The following is a 21385-nucleotide window of genomic DNA, read 5'->3' as shown; positions in this document are numbered from 1 at the left end:
AGCATGCAGGCGGAAGCCGCAAAGAAAAAGGCGGGCACAAAAAAAAAAGAGTTCCAGTTTCGGCAGTCAGCAAGAAGCGACAAAGCTGAAGAGCCGAAAAAGATGAGGTGCGCCAGCCACCGAGACTTCACTCTCTCCGCAGGGCTCATCAAATGAAGGCGCAAGTTCTGTGGAATGGGATGCTTTCACAATTAGCCATCTTCAAGAAGTCAAGCTTCCTTCAAAGCTCTGATGCCGGCTAAATTTTGCCGGCGATCAAAACGTTCTTGGTGAAATAGATTCCCCAGCTGTTGCAAACAGTGTGCTGCAAGAAGCTGACAGCAGTTCGGCCTGCAAAGGGGCTATGACGGCTACGGCGTTTAGTGATGTATTGCACGTGCTAACGCCGCATTCAGCCCTAAGTGCCTGCGGAAAGCTTCCTCTAAAGGTAATTTGTTCATTGCAAACTTTGCTGCTGAAAAAAATCAGCCGGGTGCTACGACGCGTGAATACTGGGTATAATTTGCTTCTGTAGAGGCAAATTCACGAGTAGGTTCATGCCGGGACTCTATTACAGTAAATACAAAAATAGTAAATCCATTCGTAAAGAATTAAACATACCAGTTGTCCGCCGGCAGCACATCGAACGCGTACGCTCGTATCGATCATCTGCGCAGGTAGCAGACGACACCAAACAACACGATTTATAGCCGTTTCCCTACCGCTCAAACGGGCAGATTTGCAATAAAACGTTCCTAGCAAGGTACGGAGATGCCAGACGCGAGTAGCTTTTTTTTTGTAAAGGTTAATTACTACCCAACATCGGAACAACGACAGCCACAACAACTGCAGATCGCCTGAAGTACAGCGACTGCCGCGGCGGCGCCTTTCGAAGAGAGCGCAGCAGCGCCACCTGGTGTTTTCTACACAGAAGAGCACACCTCTTCCTCGCCGTTCGCGCCACTAGATTATTCTAGTTCACTATACTGCTACCGAAGTGCGTGTGCAGTGTGGCCAGACCAGAAAACAGTTATTTCTAGTTGTGTCCACCTGGTTCATGTTATTTTCGTGCTCCTCTCAACCATAGAAACTATTATTTCTTAAAACACCGGTATAATTCCTTAACAAAAAATAAAAACATTAAAAAGTTATACTTCTTAAGCGTACTTTCATGTCTTGCATAAAAAAATTTGCCATAACCTCGCCCCCAGATGCCTTTCGCTGCTCCTCCAAAAGTGCGATCTCGAGGGTGCCTCCAAACGAAGGATTTCCTCGGAGGGTCGGTGTCACCACGTTTATTCAATGCGTGGAGACCTCGAGTGGAGGTGTTGCCCTATCCTCCACTCGACGGAGTGGAGGAGGGATTCAGAATACGGGGGTAAGTGTGCCTGGTTGTAGCGCCTCTAAAGCGTTTAGAGTTTGGCTCGTTGGTACATAATCGTCAGGATGAAAATAACAGCACGCCGGACGGGACGAAGGATGAGAGAGACGGACACTTGCGCTGATTATAGAAACCATATGTTTTAATAGTTGGCTGCTTAAATAAGCGTCTTATGATTAGACGTACGAATGCAAAATTTTGAATGTCAATTCAAAATTCGAGAGATTTTAACCTTTCTAACTGAGAGGTGCGCCCAGCGTTGGGCACTATAGTCGTTCCAGTTCACTGATTACCACTATGTCTTTCGTAGAGTCTTTCGATTGCCGGCTGTACAGAAAAAAAATTCCCCCGCATTTCCCCGAAGGGGAGTATGAGGAAGTGCGAAGCACGGGGTGATGCTATGAGGGGGAGTTTGTTGAAGTTTGGTGGCATTTTGCCCGTTAGTTACATTAACACCCCCTCGTGATCACGTTCGGCTTAACACGCCTCGTTTGTCCCTCTGCGGAAATCTTGGTGAATTAACGTGTATGTTCGAGAGGAGGAGCGCACCGCACCGCAGCGCACCGCAGCTGCGAAGCGCCGACCGGAGTGAAGGGAGAGGAGGCGCAGTCACGTGAGAGAATGCAGAACTAGCGGGTTTGTAGTATCACGTGTACACCACGCAGTTATCAAGCCGCTATAACGCCGCTGAGTCGCCAACGCACGCCGCTGACGACGTAGTTTGAATGCGTTAAAGATATAAGGCGCGTTACTAACATTGATATCTACGTCGCGTCCGTGGCTTAATCGGTAAAGCGTCGCGCTGCGGCCGCAAAGTCCGCAGATCGAAACCTGGCGCCGGATGCTGTTTTTTTATATAGTGTAGTGGCCTGGCTGGCGCGCCGAGAGGGTGTTGCGAGCTGGAGAGTAGTAAAGGTGCTTTAGGAGAGTAGGTGAGGGGGGAGAGGAGGCGCTATGCGAGCGCGACGATTCAGGCTCGCTTAAGAAGTGCATTCGCACTTATTCCTGGCCAATCTCCCACGTGGGTATGTGCCATGTCAGCGGCCAGGCAGCGCGCGCGCCCATCTCCCCCCGTTGCTAAGGAAGACGAAAAGCGCGCGCACCCGCAGCTGTTGCTATGCGGACGGCGGAAGGTTCGGGGTCGCTTATAAAGTGCATTCGCACTTAAAAGCTGCTCTTCACAGACGGGTGGAACACCCTGTTGTGAGTGCGCGCGTTCGCGCGCTTTATATGGAACTTTTTTGTCAGCTGCTTTGGTATAAGAAAGCAGCCGTAACAGCAAGCACGATACCGAACGTGCCGCAGCCTGTGGTCGGCGCTATTTCTTTGCTGCGTTTCGCTATACCAGGGGTTTCAACCACGGCGACCGCGGTTTGCATGGGGCCCGACCCGCTCATGGGCGTCTTCGTTCATTTATTTTTATTTGTTTTTTTAGAGCGAATGCATGATTGCGCGCCTTGCTCGCGTAGCCAAGAAGTCCTGACGCCAAAGAATTCGAATGAATTCTCGAATACTCACGGCAAATTCCATTCAGAACTGCCCCGGAAGATTTACAAGATGAGGAAAAGGACTTGTTTTTTTTTTTGTTTTTTTTTTCAGATAACACTGTTCGCTGACTTTGTGTTACCACCCGCTTTTGTTTGAACCTTCTTCGCTGTCCCGGCCCTTGCGGAACCAAAGTTTGTGACTGAGGCCCGCTCACTGATGTGAGTTTTAGACCCCTGCTCTATACGATTGGCTTGGAACGCTCAATTGACCATAGGAACAGAGATTCGCGTTGCCTTATTTAAAACAACCAGCCTTTGATAACTCTCTCAACTCCATTATGGCCTCAATGATGTTGTTTTCGTCAGAAATGATGAGAAACATGGTAAAAAAATTCAGAGTTTCGGCTGGCTATCACTCCCAAGGGCGCTGGCTACCACTCCCAAGCGTAGAATACAAATAAAGTCAGATAAATACCCAAGAAAGTGGAGGGAAGGGGGAGGAAGCACAGCCTCCCCGATAACCTAGTGTGCATAGTATCAGAAGCATATTCGTAAGGTTTTTTCCGGGCCTGACGCGGGGAGCGTTTCAAAATTTTTTTTTCCACACGAAACAAAATTACGAACACGTTTTAGCTCCCTGACCCAGATTACGGGATTTAAGACGCCGAAGCTACACATAGGCTGTATGCGCGTCGTAGTGGAGGGCCCTGGATTAATTTTTGGGTGTGTAGGGATTTTTAACGTGCGCCGATATATTTCGAGACACGGGCGTTTTCGCTTTCCGCCGCCATCAGAACACCAGCCACCACGACCGCGATCAAACCCATGTCTTTGGGCTCAGCAGCACAATGCCTTAGCCACTGAGCCACCGCGGCGGCTGTTTGAGTTTGACTGCTGCATTTAATTTCTGTAATACGTTTGTTTGTTCACGTGGGTGTACGTCGGTGTATGTACGTGGGCGCACCACTGACCAGTGCTGTAGGCGCTACGGCAGCGCCCACAATGTCGGCATATCTGTTCGGGTATCAAATTCTAATACTTTCGAATTCACTACATCTTAAGGAGTGCTTAGGTGTCCTCGTAAGTGTTTTTTTATATTAAAATGTCTTCAGGGCACTCAGGTAAGCTTACGTGCTTTAAAGGCGAAAGACTGGCGATACTTCTCAAGACAGGAGGTAACTTCATGAAAGTTGGATGTCTTCATGTCTACTTCTTCGGGTACACTTAAGGACCTCAAGCTCACCATGTGAGGTGCGGTTGAGGGGAGGTCAAAGACTGTAACCTGCTGAGTGATTGTGGCCGAGGTTGAGGACCTGAACCTTAACCGACGAGTGAGGTTGGTAGTAAAACCGCTGTCGAAGTGAGGTAAAAAATAGTGCGCTCTCGTTTTCCGAGCGTGCTTCGACCTGTTACGGTTTAACATTAAATATGATGTGCGCCAAGCTCCTAGTGAACATTTGCTCCTGCGTACATTATTGTTCGATTGATTGATTGTAGGGTTTAACGCGCCGACGCAACGCAGGCGATGAGGCGCGCCGTAGTGGAGGGCTCCGGATTAATTTTGACCACCTGGGGATCTTTAACGTGCGCCGAAATCTCGTACACACGGGCGTTTTTGCTTTTCGCCTCCATCAGAAAAGCGGCCGCCGCGGCCGGGAATCGAACCCGCGACCTCGTGCTGAGCAGCGCAACGCCTTAGCCACTGAGCCACCGCGGCGGGTACATTATTGTTCGCCTACGTACACTCTTAATCTGGATCCACATAAGATCCACTTAGTAACTGGAACTTTTTTGCAAAAACGTTCCACTTATATATTTGGAACCGTGTTCCACATATCCTGAAAATGTAAGTGGAACAGTGCACCACATATTTTTGCAGCTATATTATCTGGATCGGCGTTCCAAATAAAAATATACGGATCACTGTTCCAAATAAACTGGTAGTGTAAGTTACTGGAACACTGATCCACGTAAAATGATTATGGATTTATCCGGTGCGCCGTTCCAGGTACCTTCAGACCAGCTGTTTATATAAAACGGTGTTCCGATAGACGTTGAGAAGCTGTCTATGGGACTCCACTTTTCCAACATATCTGCTTTCCTGTTGGTATAAACTGAGGTCATTTGCCAGGCTGGCGGATGCATTGGTTTCAGAAGGAAACCGCAAGCACCATTCTAACGCAGCTTTGACATATGGCCCACAGTGATACCAACAATTGGAAAACAGAAACCGCCGCAGCAGTGTGGTCCCTGACAGTTCCCAACAGTTGCCTATCGGAGCACAGTTCTATATAAAAGTTGGTCTGAGATACCTGGAGCGGCACACAGAGACTTTGGCTTCATCCGCCGAATCCTGTTCTGGGTTTTGGCTGCATGTAAAAGAAACAAGACTCGCATTAAAATACACACCAAACCAACTATTAGCACTGATACAATGCTTTTGAAAACACTAAGGAAATTTTATTCGCTCGTATTATTGCGTACATTTGAGATACGGAGACATATCTGTTTCCACTTGGGCAGAAAATGACCAGCGTACAGGATCAAATACCAAAACGATATCAAGTAGCCAAAACGATCTAAGTGGCATTTTCCTATTTTTGCTAATATCTACTATTCTTTTTTGCTAAAAACACGTGGGTAATAAAGATGGCTTTAAGCGCAACAGCGTCACAAACAGACTTGTACATCTACCCTCGCAGTAACTCAAAAAGCATTACACAAAAGTGAGCATAAAATATGCTGTTTTATGACATGAAATCAGGTACCGCAAATGCGGAAGTACCCACAGCGCTTGCCATACCATGTTTACGCATCCCGGTTCCAAAAAATGCAGTTTGCTATTAAATTGTAGGGAAAAGCCAAAAATACAAGCCATACACGGTTGGATTATCACAAGACCTGCAAGAGTGTAGGAAAAGAACACCGGAGCCAATACTAACAATTCAACATTTGCACAGAAAAAATTACCGGAAGCATGTGGCACTATTGCACAACTAAAACATACACCATATATCAATATCAAGCTAACTGTAGCCAAAACCGACTATATACGCGCCCTGAAAAAGCCTTTCACTGAAGCCGCGTTCTTTCCCACACAATTTGTAGCTATTTAAAATAACTTATCCAAAAAAAGCTCATTGCACCCAGTGTGAATCTTGCAAAATTTTACAAACCAGATAGCTCGGAGCATGTTACGCATTTTAAAATTTATCAAGCAGCCTAACTCTAAAGACGTTATTAGTTCCCTCAAGAACAATTCAGACATCCCAAATAACCAAGCCAGGTAGCGTTGAAACATACAGGTGACCAATTTTACCAAGCGAACTTGGAAGCATTTTTCCAGCCGAAACATTTATCTGAGGTAAAATTCAGTTGCGTGCTATACAAACCCTACTATCATGACGACAGTATGCTTGTGACCAAAGCACTGCCTCTAACAAGCGAGAAATCTAACTTTGTCCAAAGTAAACAACTTTTTCAAGCCAAATATGTATATTTCGCATTCTTCTAGGGCTTAGGTGTCAGCTAAGATACAGTACAAAAATTGATTAATAAAACCCCAAACCGTCTGTGTAAATAATTACTCTCACGTTTGCATCCATCAACAGCAGCACTGCCATGGAAAAAAATTTCGAGCTGCACTTGAATAATAAAAACGTTACAGTGCAGTGCCATTAGCTACATTAACAGAGTAACAGAGCAGCGGCAAAGGCAGCCTGCGCTTTGTGCCAATAATGAAAAATTGCAAAGGAAAGCACGACTTCACTTTTGCAGTTGACATGCCGCTTGCATCTACCATTCATTTGAACCACGACATATCTTTCCGAATAGGCTTAAACGTCTAACAATAATTTAAAAACCCAAGTAGAGTGACCACATCGTCTTTCAACAGAGCTTTAAACTTAAATGACATCAGGCCACTGTTAAATGGCCAAGAACTCTCTGCAAAAGTCCCAAGAACTCTCCAAAGTCGCATAAGTTTCAGGAGATTAAGATGAAATATACGGCGAGGAGGATGACCACATCTTGATGCGAAAATGCAGGCGGAAAATCCATGACGTGTTTCTTGCAGACAATATTTACGCTGCCATTCTCTTCTCTCAAAATAACTGGACGTCGAGAATAACTGGACCACGTCATGTACCTTTAAGGAAGGAACAAGAAAATTTTGTTAGACGATGGCTTTAAATGAGTGAGTCGCTTAGCATACCCCTTTTATAGCACAGTAGTTGATTGAAATATCAGCGATTTCTTGGTTTCTTTTCTGGGAATGCTGCTAACAATGTACAAAAAATACTAGCACAGACTGTCAATGGCAGTTCTCTAATTTTGGAAAGCAACCGCATTGGGCGTGGCCGTGGCGCCGTATTATCACAGCAGCAACTCTCAATGTGAAAGCAAAATGTTTGCAAAACTTGAATGCAAAATAATAGACTTTTTGTCCACATGTTGCAGCATCCGAAACAGGCTGAATGTGAAGGTATTTCCCAATTTGGAGTTCACGATTTATTCTTAACAGTAAGATTTTGCTACAAAGAAAACTACCACAAATTCAGTCCTGCAAAAATAAAATGCCAGCTTCAATAAACACTACCATAAATTGAGTCCCACAAAAATAACATGCCAGCTTACCCAACTAAAATTAAGATGCAGGCGTTCCTGGCAGGGCCTCCTCGGAGTGCATTTCCAGGAAAGTTTTGCCAACGTGTTCCCAAAAGCTCTTACTGACGTTTTCACCTACAGGTCAAGTTGTCACTGAAATGGTGTTCCGAAGCCATTACGTATAATGCAACTACCTAAAAAGGGACCATCAAAGTTCCAGAACTGGGAGTGCGTACTTACTTGTAGAATGCAATGATTTCATCCCGTACAACGGCTTTCACGTGTTTCCTTTTTGTGAACACACGACTTCAAGAACGGTGAACACACGCCTTCAAGAACCAGGAAAATGGCAGTATGCATTCCTTGTTTCATTGTTTTAAGTCCCGGTCCGCCCTATTTCCTAGAAATAAAAACAGTATAAAAATATCGAAGCATAAATTTAGGCTTCCCTCTAAGAAGGGAGTACTACAAGATCTCGTACAAGGCCTGATTAGTTGTGCTAAAATTTATTTTGCATCACGAGCCCTGGTAACGTTTTCAGGCGAAACAATTTTAAATATAAAAATATTTGAACATTTTTAGGCTCACCTGTCATTGCTCCATGCGGAGTGGTGAACGTCTGTATAATACGCAACACTCAAGAGGCACTCTTTCGCGGCTTTATGACTTCCACAATGCATTCACGATCTGTCACACTTGTCACGACGACGCCTCGGCGTGCCGAAGATGTCTTCAGCCACAGTGAATGCCACAGCCATGATTTCACAGGTATATGTAAGGAATGGAAATAATTCGTTTTAATTTTTGTTCTTCAGACAAAGGAAAACAATTGTCGCAAACTACCAGTGTAGAGACAAATTTCTCCACAGTCAGCCATAGTCTGGATCTGGACAGGTTACACAGATCGAATACAGAATGTAGCAATCTGCTTTCGCAGTATATTTTCTAAGTTCAAGGAAGCACAGAAATGGGTTAATGTTGGGTGCACATAGTGATGCAAGAACTTATCACCGGAGCGTTGTCGGAAATTATTTCGACTCTCGGGTTGCCACCGACATTGACGGCATAAAAATGCAAGAGTGGCTTATTTCTAACGCGGTTCGTGAAGTAGCAACCACTAATTATGGATATTGGATAATTATCCTGAAGTCTCAAGTTACCACTGACATTAACAGCATAGAAACGGCAGCACACTTTCTATATACCCGCTGCGTGTTTCCACATATTTCTTCCCCTCTACAAAAGAAACGTTTGTTACTGCGGTACTGCTACGACAACCACTGTCCCTTCCATTTCTCTACACTTCAGGCAATGTAAAATAGATCATCTCAATTGGTCAAAGGAATTGGAAGAAACATGGAACTGCATAACACACTGCACAGATAAACGTAAGCTGACGCCTTGAAAGCACATCAACACAACTCGAAATAGCGTCTACCTTGCGCGCAACGGGCAAGGTCGAAGACTCCCGGTCTGGTAAGCACAGTAAATGGCATTCAACTCATCAGACTAACACAACGCCGCAATTACCACGCAAGTTTTAAAAACACCAATAAATCTAAGGACGGACGCTCCGACAAACTTGCTTGGAAGTTGTACACGTGTGCACGCGCGATTATCGCGAGCGACTAACCCGAGAAGATTCGCTACCGCAGACATACACAGCTTCCGTCAATATACAACTAAGCAAAGCCACACAGTAAGGGAACATCCACTCATGAAACGCGCAAACCAGGAACTTCTGACGTACGCAGTCAGAAATGTCCAGCCGACTCTGACCCACGAACACGGGAGTTTTGGTAAGTTACGGCTGCAAACGTTTCTCCAACACAAAATGTTACACGCCGCGACCACAAGCATGAACGACACACCGGACGCAGTTAACAAGGATGTCACTGAACAACCGTTACCAGCACATAAATAAGCAGCACTGACCTTTTTTGCGCCTCCTGGCAAAACTCCACATCGTCGAGCAGGAAATACAGCCCAGGGATATGAAAAAATTCGCAGTTGCACGCCGCAATCAACCCAATTTAAACTGCTAACGGCGCTAACGGTTCTCGCCAGCGTGACCGAGAATTTCTTTAGTAAATATCAGGCGCATCGCGCGAGCAATTGAGAAACCCGCTTGGGAGTGCCACTGGTGGCGCTGCATGCGGAAGACCGTAAAATTAGCGGAGGGAATCCCGGAAGATGGGAGCGCTGCTGTCGTTTAAAGTGTTGACGCAGTCCCGATTTTCATCCGTCGTCATCGTACCCGTTGCAGCCCCACTGTACCGTGAATCAACGCAAAAACAGCTCTGCCGTGCTGCTGCTGACGCATGCGCATTGAATGCGCTACTGGAGTGGCGGTCTTTTCCTCATGGCTTCGGCGTACTTTCGTTCTCGCGGAGGCTTTGGCGATGCGCCCGCATAAGAACTCATACAAACTCGGCACACGTGATGGCTTTTATTGGATTCGGAAAACGGGCGTATGCGTCTAAGCGGACGTTTACGCCCGCTGAGGCCGAAACAAAGCTCAGATAATAGCCGCGTTAGCGCGTTAGTACTGGCTAAAGTTGTTTCTCGCGGAGGGCCGTGAGTGCGTGCGATATCCGAGCTTAACTTTGGATGACAATTTCTCCGTTACTGTTTACAATGAATGCAGAAGGGCGTGGCTTCATTTACTGCTTTTCTAGGCAACAAGCCTTTCCGTAGTCAATAAAATATACTGCGACGCTCTTAGATACCCACGTTATATAAAGCTACTTACAGCTAATTAGTAAGTAATAATACATCGGCCCGTTTCCCAGCCCTTTTCCCTCCTGAACACCAATACTACAGGAAAACAGCAACTGGGGAAGCAGCTGGAGAAGGCGGGTCATTCAATGAACTTCAATTACTATGACAAGACACAACAACAGCAAGTTAACTCTGCGTATTTTTGCCGTTACTGCACAGCATAATTAGGAATTACAATGTCATTTCAGCATTAATACATACAAAATAATGCAGGTATCACGTGGTATATCTAGGTTTAGTTCCGTTCACCCAGTCAACCGCTCTTTGCAAAGAGGCTCTTGTTTTTGCTTGTGGAAATTAAAAGGGACTCACATGTTAGCATTCCTATCGGACTTACTACGTCATGACCAACGGACTTAAAAACCATCGTGCACCAATACGAATAGTTTTACAAATACACACCGATATTCACAACAGCCTAGTTTGCTTATTTTAGATCTATGTCGCTTCTCTACTGAAACAAAGAAATAAAACTCTCGCATTGTGAGACCGCTAGCACCTTCCAGTGAAGACTGGATAAACCAAAATGCGTTTCTTGTTTTTTTTTATCTCTGCAAAGAAATGATATGCAGCAGACTCCCGTTAAGACGAACCCGAACGGACCGTAAAAATGTGTGCGTATTATCCGAAATTCGTCTTAAGCGGAGGTGTATTGCATTGTGGACGTTACAAGAGAAAAATGTTGTGGTTCTTAATCAGTGTTCGTTTTAACCAAGTTCGTCTTAACGAGGGTCTACTGTATTTCTAGAAGAAGCAAACCAGGTCGTTAGTGTCATTTCTGTGAATTTGTAAAACTTCTTGTATCGGTACATGGTGCTTTTAAATTAGTAAGTCTCATGAATTTGCGTCATGAATTAGTGAGTCCCATATGAATTGGATCAGGTGAGTCACCCTTAACAGCATGCACGAGACGAAAAATGCTAACGAACATCCAAGCATATATAACTGCATTCGTGACATGCTGCGTGCAGTGTAAAATGCGGCACAGTCGGTTAACACTATGTATATACCGCATCAGGGCATAAATAAAGTGGACTAAGTACCTATTTTACAGTAGATTGTAGCCATTCATACGTTCCTGTAAAGCACTTAAAATTGTGCACGTACTACAACACAGCGAGCTGATGGCTGAGCATTGAGCAAAAAACAATGTTTCTGCGACGCTTTGTGAACCAAATGCAGAACTTGCAATAGTCTCAACAACTATATATATTTCTTTATGAGGTATCCACAAAAGCCCAATGAATTCTTCAGCACTACCACGGCTCTATCCCAAACGCAGAAGGAGAACCTGGGGACACCTGGGCCTTCTGAAATTCAAGTCATTGGTGATTTCAGACGTACTGCGCGTCTGCCATTAGCAAAAGACGATATTCACTAAAGCGGTCTGAGCGCCGCAGACAACCTGAAAGGGGTTCGTGAAATTTTTATTTTCGCTAAGATACCCTTTTCTCACACCTTTCATGCTTTCTACGGTGTTGTTATAGGAGTGGACATATTGTTTTCTGTCAAACAACGTCACTAAAAATACGACTTAGCCGTCTTATATAAGTAAACTGCTCTAAGACAGTTCCATAGATATCGACGAAGTTTATTATATTTTATGTAGTGCGTGCGTGTGTGACTGCATGTATAGGGACCGGGCAGCTGGACGGGTGGCGCCACCACTCGGCGCTCCCCTCGTCAGTGGAATGAGCCGGTGCATTGGACTACACAGCCTCCCGTTGTTTTTGTCGTTATTGCTTCGGTGCTTTGTATGTTTTGGTGGCGTTGTGAGCAGACATGTGAGATGAAAACAAGTCTAAACAGATGTGTTGGGTTCTTAGATGCAGTAATGACTACGTAAACTTGTCGGACGCGTCTAAAGTTGGGTATCGGCTGCAATGGCATGAGCGCTTTTTGCACCGATGTGCGCTTGGCTCCACCCGTTCGGAGTACGAATAAAACTACTATTATTAGTATTATTTTCTTCTTAAATGCACTCACGGCTACGGATGCTTGTAAGGTTGGGGAAGGGCTACATTGACGCGAGCGCTTTTTGCAGCGCTCTGCGCCTGTCTCCGCGCGATCTGAGTAGGAATAAAACTACTAGCAATATTAGAATTAATTTCTACCACTTTAAATTATCTTCACTGGTTTCAATGACTACGGTTTCCACGCCAGCCTTAGGGTTGGGGTACCTCGATACGTGTGCTTTAAATAGAAAGGCACCTGCATACGAGATGGATTATTGTGTAGCCATAGAAATGTTGCGGTAGTTTACACTTTCTGTAACGGTGATCTTTGTACCTTCGGTTTTGGTGAGCGACACTGTGACAGCATGGGAGCCTGAAAGCCGAAGTGGAAATTCCACGTTTGTGGTGGTCATTTTATCAAGAGCCAAAGTTATTCACCAACTCAACAGCGCAAGCTACAAACCATCCCTCCTCCCCTTCCCGTTTTATCACCTGCGTAGAATAAAGGCTGGCACCGATAGTTAAAAAATGTGGCAGTGTTAACATCAGACGGTGTTTTTTAATGCTTAAGTATTCTTTACAGAGTACCTAAAAAATCGTGTAATGCCTGGTGAAGACACCAAAAACGCGCGATTAGTTGCCTCAAATAATGGTGCATGAGCCCGAGTCCTCCACCACAGACACATTTACGACACGCTGGAAAAAGTTTAGATTTGGAGAGGGAGCATGGAAGTTTAAAATTAAACAGCAAAATCATCTAGCCCTCCGTCTAATGATTATGATGGTTGAACACAAAGCTTTCTTCGTGCGAAATCGAATGGGAAATGGTCAAAGTCAAAGACGCTGCGATCAAAAGACCAAACTGCGTGCTGGTCAAATTCGATGCTTATCTAGTCAAAGTTTAAATCCAGAAGGCAACCAAGGAAACCCATACGATAGAGCTTTGCGATAAACCTTCATCGTCGTTAGACGGAGGTGTGCATGATTTTTCAAGCGTAGGTGGCAGCTTGTAAACCGACCGCAGCATTCAGTTGTGAAGCTGAGTACAGATTTCGGGCACCCTCCTGTCTTGCGTCCTTCAGCAACGCAGGAATTGGTTTTTGAAAAACCACTTACCAACTAGCCAGCAACCATTGAAATTCTTGTAAAGCAATGCTTCTCCACGATAAGCAATAACATTCTACTATCATGCGGTATTTATTCTATCAGCGATTCCCAATGACTGTAGTAAGACCATTTCTGTGAAATTAAACACGTTTCAGCCGTAGGTAATGAAGATACGGAAGCGTCGCCCGTCACAATTTCTGTTTTGAGGTAAATCTTCGAAGACACCCTCCAACTTTTCCTTTCGCTTATGCACGACGTCGGCGCCGTTTCGTCATCAACTGCCAAGGGCCAGCGCCGCAGCATTCCTAGATCGGTTGCACACACCGGCTTTGTGGGAGCATTTAGCGGCAATATACTCCTCGATTCGCGAAACTGCATGCAGGCATGAAAAAATTGCGTGAAGCAACAAACTTCCACTTCCAGCTGGACTTCCAGCTTGGCGCATTGAGCGTCGTCTGCTATTTGTAAATACTGAGTATGGGCGTAAATAACACACAAGGCATGCCTCGTAAACGTCACATCCACACTCAAGATTTACCGATCTGAAAAATGCACGTGGGGTTACGTTCGCTTTGCAAGCCGCACCGCAGAAAAACGACGGAAAGCCATGCACAACTACGCTGCGCTGACCGCCACCGGCATTCCACTGACGAGCGGTTCGCCACGGGCGGCGCTGTTCGCTGAAACGACGGTGGTGCCATACAACAGCCGCCCGGTCCCTATGTGTGTGTGTATGTGTGGGTGCGCGGGTGTGCGTTCGTGTCTGTATCTATGTCTGTGGGCGTGTGCGTGCAAGTGCTTGTGCGTGCGCTTGTGCGCCAAAGCGCGTCAAATATATATGTGGTTCATTGTTCCAGTTAATGCACGATTCAGTGCATACTTCACTGCAGCGCACAAGTTATGTGGAACAAGACACGAGCAAAAAATATACAAAAGCACTGTCCAAAATTTTTACTGGGACATAAGTGGAAGAGTAACTGGAACGGCCGACAGCGCATCCCCTCATTTATTCGGTTCCACATAATAAACACAAACCTAAAGAAAACAAATGGACAGTTCCAGATAAGATCCACTTATATCTCTCGTTCCAGTTATTCTTCGTTTGGATCCAGATAGAAATATGTGGATGGCCCCGTTTAACTGGAACTTACATGGAACCAGATTAAGAGTGTAGGTCTGTCACAGCGTTCGCATGACCATCAACTTCCTCCCCGTAATCAAAGTGAAGAGCCCAGCGGAATTCGTTTCCTATGATGTGAATTTTTTGGGTGAACTTCTTACTAACTGCACAGACATTTTAGATTGATTTTCCAAAGCTCTGAGCAGGGGAGGAAATTGTTGGCAACGTGAAAACTTGGGTGAGTTGGTGATGCATGTTGAACCACAACGCAAACGACAAGACAAACGACCAAAGCAAAAGTACACACGAAGCGCTTCGTGTGTCTTCTTGCTATCGTCCTGTGTCTTGTTGTTGGCGCTGTGGTTCAACAATTTGGAGGGCGGAGTAAAGAGTGCGGCCGCGTACGGTAAGAACGGAACTGAGGAGTGAAAAGGAGGCGAGATTAAAAAGCGACCTGCTCCACGTTTATATGTGTGGAAGGTTTTTGAATTTTCAATACGGTGTACATAGATTCGCTCGTCAGAGTACCAATAAAACCATGCGTAATCCTCTGTCATGTTCCGTTTTCTTCCCGCTTCATTTCAAGAAGAAATAACCACGAGATTTTTTTGTGTATCAAATTGGTAAATGTTTTTCAAGGCCACACCCTCTAAGTTCGTATCAGAAACTGCGTGATATATAGCTCCCAAACGTTAATTAACAATGCACATCAAGCTACGAAAGTCCAACACTAACGCCGCATTAAGGCGGTGTTAGTTCACACTGCTGTGGCACTACGCACGCAAAATTTCCTTTCCGCGGCGGAAGGAGCAGGTCGTTTCTCCCCTTCCCCCCTCAACCTGCAAGAAAGGAGGCAGGACATAAAGAGAAGTAGAGAACATAAAAGAACACATAAATAAGTAGAGAAGTAACCAAATTCAGAATTTAAATAAAGAACTTCGGGATGCGGTGGACGAGCAGTACATAACCTCGAACGTGTCTTTTGTTTTTCTTTTTCTTAAAGGTTATTTTAAACTGGTTCACCTTCGTGGGGAGTGCAGACGTCGTAGCCGCGTAAGCTTGCTGCATAGCGCTCGTGACAAGAAAAATAGTTATCGGCCATGGTTCTTAGAGGACAGAGTCAGTGGCTTCGTTCGTGCCTTCTCCTACCCAACAAATGGTGAAATTTCGAATCGTGGCGAGAGAGAGAGAGAGAGCTTTAATAAATACTGAAGAGGTTAGCCCCATAAACGGAAGGGCTTGGCACTTCAGATAGAGTGAACATAGTGAGGCGAAAAAAAGATAACAAAGGCTCAAGCAGTACGCAATAACAATGAGTAGGATGGACGGGCGGCTGGGGGAGTATCGTTCTAGTTGCCTCTCCTCTCCATCCCTCTTGCGTACACCGCTGCCACATGCATATGTCACCGACAAGAAGATAGAAGTTACGTTTGCTGTGACAATTTATTAATATTCGTAATCAATTCGTTTACTTTATTTCATACAGGGAATGAATTACTGCCGATATTGTTAGTGCTACACCTCTAGTTTCTTACCCGTGTTTGTTAAGATGTTTTGCGCGAACATGTTTTTCGAAGGAATGCGGGTTAAGTGTATTGTATCAGTAAGAGCTTCGTCGTAAAAAGCTGCAATATAAATAAATAAATAAATAAATAAATAAATAAATAAATAAATAAATAAATAAATAAATAAAGTTGAGGTGAGGACACGTTAGAGGTGCAGTCAGGGGTGACGTAAGGTTGAATTGAGGTCTGAGGTGCTTAACGCATGCTGATGTGAGTTTGCGTACCATAACATCAACCACAACAGTCAGGTTGAAGGTAACAAGAGGTTGAAAAAGCAGATTTGAGTTTGAGATGAGGTCGAAGCTGGCAACTTCATAAACTTCATTTGCCCACCTCTGCTTCCTAATGACTTAACTACTAAAGTGTATTCGCGCCTATTTCTTCGATTTCGCTGCTTCGTCTCTGGCGCAAATTACTTGGAGAGGCTCGTTTACTTCTACTTCGCGTTTGCATTTGTTTCCTGGCATTCCTTTCTTCATCTTCTGGCGTGAGTTACTTCAACAACCAGACGGTTAACACACGCCACAGCTTCCACAGAATCAGAGTTGTGCGAGACAGTGGTGCATATGGGGTCCTCACGTGCCGTGCCATGACGTTCAGGTATCCCACAGTATGAACTATGTAACTTTTGTTCCACCGCTTCCAACAATGCCGAGTAATCGCCGTAAATAGCGAATGACAAGCGGAGATAGCGCGGAGGTAATGCACTTAACCCCTGCTCTGGTGACTGGGGTTTAAATCCCATACGAACTCAGATGTGTTTTTTATTTATTATTTACTGTGGCAGCCACGAATTTTTTCTTCCAAACAAAATCTGCAACAAGAGCAAGGGCGGCTAAAGCGGCACTAGAGTTAAAAAGCAAGTTTGCCGGTAACGCTGGGTTAGAGTGTTCTGAATACAAAATATCGTGCACTCGTGGCAGCAGCTGCTGCTTTTTAACACAGGAAATTTGGAAAGTGTGAAAACATGCGTTGACGCCCCGAACACTTTCCCAAATTACAATTTGTGACATCACAAATTGTGAATGAATGGTGAATCCAGATTGGTGGAGCTTGACGCGAAGCGATTTTCTGGAGCAAACATGGGGCAGCAGGGACATGTAAATGTAAAATTAATTCTTCCCGTAACTTTTGCTGCTCAGGCGGATTTTAGAACCCACAACCTCAGCAAGCAAACATCATGAAATATCTTGCTTCCATCCAGTCTGTAGCCCTTGTTTCAGTTTCGATTTTGTTGAAATGTTTCGCCTCGCCTGCAAGCGCGGTCAACATATGCCTGCATGTAGGTGAACGCAAGAGACTGCTCCACCTACTCACGCATGTATATGAAACAGCCAGTGGCAAATGCAGATATTATTAGCACAATCGACTTGAAACAAGATGGATGTCAACTAAATTTATGAACTGAATGGGTAGTTTCAACACCTGCTGCCCGGTAGCAGCCCGCTTTGGGCATTTCGGGTAAAGCTTCGTATACTTGATCAATTCCTGCCCATAAGGCCCGACACAAAGCGCGGGGCTTTGTGGCTGGCTTTTCCTGCACGCAGTTAAAATGGCGTAAAAAAAGACTCTTTCTAATCGGATGCGAGGAAAAAGAAACCTTATGAGCAAAGGCGTTCAGGAAGGTGGCGACGAGCGAGTAAAATCCGTGTCGGCTCGCTCTGGGCTCCGTGGGACGTGCTCTAAACGTCCAAGAAAAAATTCCCGCGGAGGCGAATGCCGGACGGAAATGCCAGCTGTATATATTTATTTCACAGCAAACAAGGAATCGTTGCCCGTCCTACAAAAATGAGCAACGAAACGCGTAATCTTTCAATTAAAACAAAAATTTTGTTCAGCCTTCAGGGCCCCGTCAAGGCCTTCGCCTCCTTAAGAAAAAATATATATATGCACATCCTGTTTCGCATACATAGACACATTGAGAATGAATGTGGAAAGGTAAATTGAATAGCCCTGCATGGGACAATGACGAGGTCGACTCGCGGGGCTCGAGTAAGAGATTAAGACTAAGCCAGAAACATTAACTAAAAATAATGCCTGCCCTATTGCAGAAATATTATCTCAGCAGCCCGAAGGGCGAGCGAAGGCTGGCTGCCGCACTTTAAACCTGCTTTCTGTGTTCGTTGCGCCCCTCTTTAGTTTGGTGTGACAAGATCGTTGTCTCCTCAGCATTTACCTGGCGTCTGCATCAGAATGTACGCCATACAAGACAAATGTCGAGTTGTTTCGCGCGGCGTCCACGGCGCGAATAAAAGTGTGTTAACCTGCTATAGTAGAAAAAAAGCTGCAATCCGAATAACCGCTTCATAGACAGTGACAACTTTTAATGTCCGTTCCGTCGCAATAATATTAACGAGCCGCCGGTGTTAGTAACACATCCAAAACAAGTGAGAAACACTCGATTACATCCTCCGTGCCGGCTTATTTCCCTATCGTTAGACGGAGCGCTCATTGGCGCCTTTCATGTGCCGGGTTATCTATAGATTGTACACTTGTGATCAGTTATATCTCAGCGAACGATGCGTTTTGACCTAGACGGTGTTACCGATTGGCGCATCACCATTCACATTCGCTCCTCCTTGCACCTTCTTGTCCGACTTCCCGTTCCTGTTGAGTTTATTACCCTTGCGAGTTTCCGAGAAGCCGCCGTGCCGGATACGAGTTTATTAAAAAGCCTTAGGAGGTGTAGCTGGCCGTGCGTTGCACTCCGAAGGTGATGTTGAACGTCAATTGACGTATTTTGTTGACGTAAAGAGCCGCAAACCGCCATCATGAAACGGAACGAGCCGCAGAAGAGACGTGCAGCTCTGATTCCCTATCTTCGGGTAACAGGAAGGCAAAACCTGGCGGAAATAGCGTTCGTGCAGAGGCCCCTTTCTCAGCTGTGCAGCGCTTTGCCGCTATTCCCTCGCCCCGCGATACGTGTCGCACACCTTGCCTTGAGCTGCGCCGCATGGCTCGACAGGAAGTTTCTCGTAAGACGTTCCTATTCCGTTTAATAAAACTTGTTGCTGGGCTGGTTGGTTCAAGGTCATCGTAACGGAGGTTAGCGCTTCAAGAAACAAGACACACCACGGAAAACTAACAGGACGGGTGCTACTTTAACTGATTTATTTCCAAGCTAGATGTTCGCATATATAGCACAAAGAAACCCGAGCATGTGCAGCGGGAACCATTCAATACACGCCCCCCAAACAATCATTGTAACAAATAAATAGATAACATTAAGTCATACTAGGTAAAAAGTCTACCTCAGAGGAAAAGGGAGCAATGGAAGTGTCACTGACACCGTCATGACCATATTTCTTGATATAATAAGCTTCCAGTATTTCACGTGCTTTTTCATTGCGACTTGTGCCCAAAATCTTGATTTCACTTAGCCGTGCAACACAATCCTTACAGTTCCCGCAATGTGCAGGCAAGTGCGCAGTCCCCCCGTTCTGTAATTCCAATTCATGTTCCCGTGCTGATCATTGATATACTGTAAGCTTGAAATACTGAAAGCATTTTATATAAAAAAATATGGTAATGACTGCGTCAGTGATACTAACGTTGCTCTTATTTCCTCTGAGATGGATTTTTTATCTAGTATGACTTTATGTTATCTATGTATTTGTTGCGATGATTGTTTCGGAGGTGCGTAATTAATGGTTCGTTTTTTTTGTGCTTTTTTGTTCGTTTTTTCGGGGTTTTTTTTGTGCTATATATGCGAAGATGTAGCTTGGAAGTAAATCAGTTGATGTAGCGCCCGCCCTGTTCATTTTCAGTTGTGTGTCTTGTTTCTTGAAGCGCTAACATCCGTTATGATGACCTTGACCAACTAGCGCAGAGGCAAGTTTTATTAAGCCATCTTTTTTTCTACAACAGGCTCTTTTCCTTTCAATTGTGTCTGCCCTTCTCCTTCTCGAGCCTACGTCTCCGCAAGCTACATGACAATCTCAACATGCCGGTCACGTTCCTACAGTTATTGCCTACGGAAAAGCCGGATGCCGAAGGAGGTTGCGGACCTGTTTGGCCAGGTGAAGCCGTCGTTGGGGCACGCAAATCGGATTTGCAGAATTTTAATGTCAGAGTTGAGACAGAAGGTGCGATTTTTTTTAAGACTGCCTAACCCCTGGTTGGCCGGCATCAAGCTTTCCTCGTTTCGATGGTTTATCGCCCATTTGACGGAAGATTTTTGGGCGATTCACATTCGTGAAGCGCTCAGTACCTTCAAAGAAGGACGCAAGCAAAGGCAAGCAGGCGGTCTTCTGGTGCTGGATGATATCTTGGAAGTGCCAGAAGAGGTATCTCAGGTTTCAAATAATGGTCCCAAGTTCAGCTATGAGCGCCACATTCCTGCCCACTATCTGCTAGACCTGAACCGTCGCATCGCAAGAATGGCTCCGTAGGAGGACAAAGAGCGGTGTGTTGGAGGGTGTTGACGTGATCGCCAGTTGCGTAACGAGTGTGCCTCCCAGTCGTACAACAGACCCCACAAGGAAGGCGGTCGCCTTCTTTAAGGACAACAACCTGCAGCTAATGCAGCCCGACAAAGAGGAAAGATTTATTGTCATGCCAAGCGGGACTTTCTTAGAAAAGCCTTACAGCTGTAGAAAATAACTTTGTTCCTGTGAAAAAAAGTGCCACGAGGATGAAAAGCCAGGCGTCTGCTATCTGCAAGGAGCTGCAGCTTACCAGGTTAGTGAAGTGTGTTACTGACAGCAAAAGTAGTGCCCTAAAGGTCTTCTTCTCAGAGTGCCATTCGGTACAATTGTTAGCGAGAGGGGCACTTGGCAGAATTGTGTCGGCAGTTTTCTAGCAAACCATTTGAATGCGTTAGCTGTCAAGGACCCGCACGCCTCAAAGAATTCAGAAGTGGTCACTTGTTTCTTGCAAAGTGATTGCTCTGTCAGCTATGGGTTCTCAGTGGACGTAGAAGTACTGTTTTACTCTGTGCCTCGGGGAGAGTTATGTGCCTGTGTGAGGGAAATTATTGACGAGAACGGTGCTGTTAAGTTTCAGAATGTAGCTTGTGTGTCGGTCGATGGCTTCATTTCCTTACTGGAATTTTATCTTAAGAATGGATTCATTACTATTAGCGACGGCTTTTACCTTCAACGACAAGGCATACGCATAGGGTCGTGTGTTGCCTCTGTTTTATGTAACATTCTTTTAGCTTTTGTTGATCGAGTGTTCGAAAGCGCCTTCGGAGGGGGAATTTTCCGTAAGGTGCTTAGGTATGTTGTCGACTTTGTAGTCTCATTTAACGATTTGGGATTAACGACGCGCGCACAAACAATTAACCAGGTTTTATGCACCTTTGTAAAGGCTTAAATTTCACACATGAACTACCGTTAAACGGTGCGTTGCAGTTTTTAGATATTAAATTACACTTTCAGAAGGACCACACCTGATGTTTTTTT

The 21385-nt window shown here is 45.2% G+C and overlaps 1 long non-coding RNA gene across 1 annotated transcript; it reads right to left on the bottom strand.

Moving 5' to 3' along the window:
* Positions 1-5521: 5521 nt before the first annotated feature.
* LOC144142529 (uncharacterized) lies at positions 5522-9613 on the bottom strand. The gene is made up of 5 exons (XR_013317003.1): positions 9388-9613; positions 8041-8182; positions 7693-7852; positions 7483-7605; positions 5522-6994 (listed from the first exon to the last, which is right to left on the bottom strand). It is a non-coding gene; the product is annotated as an uncharacterized LOC144142529 (long non-coding RNA).
* Positions 9614-21385: the final 11772 nt, after the last annotated feature.

Source organism: Haemaphysalis longicornis, unplaced genomic scaffold (assembly GCF_048455015.1).
Source record: "Haemaphysalis longicornis isolate Haplotype H1 unplaced genomic scaffold, Haemaphysalis longicornis Haplotype H1 scaffold_1, whole genome shotgun sequence".
In the NCBI taxonomy this organism is placed as follows: Eukaryota; Metazoa; Arthropoda; class Arachnida; order Ixodida; family Ixodidae; genus Haemaphysalis; species Haemaphysalis longicornis.
This window is presented reverse-complemented; position numbering and strand designations above follow the sequence as displayed.